At 41.7% G+C, this 4,080-nt stretch overlaps 1 non-coding gene across 1 annotated transcript; it reads right to left on the bottom strand.

The window, feature by feature from the left end:
- Positions 1-782: 782 nt before the first annotated feature.
- Positions 783-854, bottom strand: TRNAG-UCC (transfer RNA glycine (anticodon UCC)). Its single transcript has one exon. It is a non-coding gene; the product is annotated as a tRNA-Gly (tRNA).
- Between the last annotated feature and the right edge of the window lie 3,226 nt (positions 855-4,080).

Genomic DNA, 4,080 nt, shown 5'->3' with positions numbered 1-4,080 from the left:
ATTGCGGCCATGGCAGTTTCTTTTCTTAAGGGATAAATGGTAGATGCTGGTGTATTCTGCGTAGTAAAAGTGCACCTTAAATAATATTAGGGGACTGATATTGCCGGATATCTACACTACGCCTTCTCTTATAGTCACATCGCTTTTTTGAGACGTAAAACCCCTGACATTACGAACTGTTGGTTTAGCGAGCTGGAGCTTATGAGAAGATTCTAAAATATTCCGAAAGTTTTCCAAGCATTGCTGATATCTGTAACGTTGCCTATATAAGAAAGTGCTTATATGTGTAACGTGCCGTTTGCAAAAGATGAGTTGCAAGGAGAGCGCGAATGGCAATATTGACGATGTTCGAAGCATAAATCTTTTTTTTTTGCCAGCGTATTCTGCGCCTGAAACACGCCTACTTAAGGCCTGAAATTCCAGCATCTAAGAAGATCCTGGCCTCTGATGTGATTCAAAGTAGCAATTTGATGTCGAATTCGCATGACCGCGTTTTTCTTATGTTTGAAGGCAGGTGAACAAGCCTAATATTCCCCGTGAAGATTTGCGTGAAAAAAAAAAAGGAATGCAAAGAAAGTGGCGATGGTTCCAGAATTTTTCTTCGTTCATTCCCTCATTCACTTTGTGAATCACTCGTTCACTTCAATCATTCACTTTGTGAAGCACCCATGGGAGCTCCAGGTCTTAGTCATGTTGTAAGTGTGAAATGCGAAATAACGTTGTCGAATAAAAAAAAAAAAAACTATAGAGAACTCAAGGCGAACGTTTGAGTAAAAAAAACGTGCGTCGGCCGGGAATCGAACCCGGGTCAACTGCTTGGAAGGCAGCTATGCTAACCACTATACCACCGACGCCTGGACTGCGTCGCTATTGTTACACCGATTCACTTGAAGAAAACGAGAACGCGAGCTCGGAGAAAGCAGGTCACTGACCGATCGTGGCGGGCTTTTCAAAAGCGGCTTTCTACACGCATTTTTTGGTTGTTCAGCACAGTTCAAATAGCACACCATTTTGAACTTTTTCTTATTTTTTCGTCGTCCACAAAATTTGTATGTCTTATTAGTTTGCGCTCTTTCATTTATAGCCGCCGTTTACACTGACCAGTTTTCCAAGCTTTCAATTTCGCCAGGAGCACATTTCTTTCATACAGTCATTCCGTATACTGAAAATGCGTACACTACTAATACCTACAGTGTTACAAGGGAACATCAACAAGGCAATTGATAAATTTTTAGATGATTTACTTTTTTTTCTTTTTTGTGCTTCTTTGGTAATTTTTACGTAATAATGGTGTGTAGAAAATCCTGATGCAGTTTTATGACCTTGGGACCCTATTCCATACGTTTTTTACAATATAACCATTCGGTGTAAAATAAACTTTAGTTTGATTGTTTTATTGATTGATTCATTGTTTGATAGATTGAACGAATAAATATCTGAGGATATCGATGAATTATCGAAAGATGCTTTACAGCATGAATACATGGAGATTATCCGCACGTCCACTTTATTTAGACAGCTTTGCCTACTGAAAGATTTGCACCTAGCGAGTGTCTTGCATATAGCAAACAGGGAAAGAAGTTACTTGCATAAAGCGCCAAAGCATCACTGAGAATGTGAGAATAGCTATGGAAGTTAGCAGGGCGCTAACTTACTTGAACTAACCCTCGTGGAAATCAATGGAAGGTTTTAATAGTTTGATTATAGACTGAAGCAATGCTTACTTCGTGTTAGCGCAGTACACTTGAGTTCGAGCACAGTCTTCGGTATGTTATGCCATCGAGGATCATATTTTTTTCTTTCACTTCTTTTATTTAACAAAAAGCAGAAAACCTTACCCAGCACGTTTCTCTTGGTTTTGATGATATGTGTGGTTTAACGTCCCAAAACCACCTAATGATTATGAGAGACGCCTTAGTGGAGGGCTCCGGAAATTTCGACAACCTGGGGTTCTTTAACATGCACCCAAATCTGAGCACACGGGCCTACATCTCCGCCTCCATCGGAAATGCAGCCGCCGCCACCGGGTTTGGAACCCGCGACCTGCGGGTCAGTAGCCGAGAACCTTAGCCACTAGACCACCGTGGCGGGGCTTTCTGTTGGTTTTAATAGGTGTTTACCTGCTGGGCATAATTTTTCGATATGCATATGGTATGTCTTCCTTAGATTGTCTTTATTTATTCCAGTGCACAAATATAGAGACAACAACAAAGAACGAAAATTCATTCATTGTTTCGCTCTCGTCCCACTACCGCAAAAAATCATAGTTTTTCTCCACTAGTGGTTTCCCAATCAAGGTTATAATAAAATTGCACATCGCTTCTTCGGCATGCTGATTCTCAACAGCGAGTGTTTATAAGCCGGCAGGTGATATAATTATGAAGAATTGTGAAAATTCCTACAGAGAAGACCTAAAGCATCCTGACCAGATTCAGAAGAACTGTTTCGGGTGACACCCCTGCACAATGTTCGCTGAATTACAATGTACGGCGTAGCCTTTTCTTGCGGCAGATGTGCATGAAACACTGGCCAGCTCTGTCGCGGAGCAGTTTTGACAACAGTTGTTTTTGTCTTTGGCTGTACCGGGAAAACCGCAGGTGTGGAACCTACCACTGTGTGGAGAACAATTCTGCGTCATATTTTCGCCACGTCTCTCGTCTATGTCTTTCTAATGGTGTCTTTTGTGAAATGACCGAGAGTTTACTCAATGTAATCGATCAGACCAGCATATGTTCATTACGTTGAGCTTGCACAGCGTTGGCGCCAATTGTGTGCTATCTCTCTTGGGGCTACTAATAAAAACAAGATTTTAAGGTACCCATTTCTTTGATTAACTGATTCAGGGGCTGATGAATATGAATAAATATGGCTGGGCCCTTTGTAAGTGGTTAGAATGATGCAATTAATCTCTCAATGCGCAACCTATATTTTGTGACACCTGGTTACCCATTTCCGATTATTTCGCGCCTGATCATTAAGGTACCCTTCTGAACAAAATGTGTTACGTATATTCACTTTGTTCTTTATCGACATAACGCTTGTGTAGCGTCTTTCTACAACCGAGCTTTTGATAGCGGTATATAAACAGACAGTTGCGGAGAACTTGGCATCATACCCGATTGGCATGATGGCACCCCATCTTGATGGAGTGCCAGTCTCAGTGGAGCCGTAGCGGACGCCTGAATAAAACACTTTCGTGGTAAAAAAGAATAAAATTTATCTGGGGAAAACGCCCCTGGAAATTCCAATTTGCGCAAATAGTGGTTGAAAAAAGAAGTGATGGCTAAAATATGTAAGCCTCTCTAGTGGGACAATTTGCTATAAGAGCTGATGTAAGATGTGAAAAATCAATTTATTTAGGTGCAGTGAATCCAGATTTGTTATTTGAAATATCAGCACATCTACACAGAGTGAATGATGACGAGAGGCTCACCGCGTTGGTTTAGTAGCTTAGGTGTTCGGCTGTTAACTCACAGGTCGTGATATCTAATCCCTGCTATAGCGGCTAAATTTCCAGTGGAGCCAAAATTATTAAAGGCCCGTGTGCGCATATTTGCGTGCAGATTAACGAACCCCAGGGGGTCGAAATTTGCGGAGCGCTCCACTACAGCGCCTCTCAGAATCATACAGTGGTTTGGAGCGTTAGACCCAAAATATCAATCAATCAATCAATCAATCAATCAATCAATCAATCAATCAATCAATCAATCAGTGAATGACGACATGTTGGTGAGCCTAAGTCCTAAGGTTCATAATGCTTCCATATAATTTGCTAACTAGTCTAAAAGTAGGCAAGATTGGAATACAGATGGACGGACAGCGCAGGTGATCTCGTATTGTGATGTCATATACGTGATTGGTGTACATATAAAGTCAGTTTTGCAGCTAAAGCTGTATGTTGCTAAGCGAAATGAAAAAACGTTCGGAATCGGTGTCACGAGGGCTCTCTGTTGACTGTGCTATCAGTTACGTCGTTCTCAGCGGCATGTTCAAGTACGCACGTCATTAGCTGTGTTGTGAGTGACCTAGTCCGTGTCCACTCGCAGCCGTTGCCGTGGCCATGGGCGTATCAGTTTTTAC

Source organism: Rhipicephalus microplus, chromosome 8 (assembly GCF_043290135.1).
Source record: "Rhipicephalus microplus isolate Deutch F79 chromosome 8, USDA_Rmic, whole genome shotgun sequence".
In the NCBI taxonomy this organism is placed as follows: Eukaryota; Metazoa; Arthropoda; class Arachnida; order Ixodida; family Ixodidae; genus Rhipicephalus; species Rhipicephalus microplus.
Note: the sequence above shows the minus strand (reverse complement) of the source record. Positions and strands in the feature narration are given on the sequence as shown.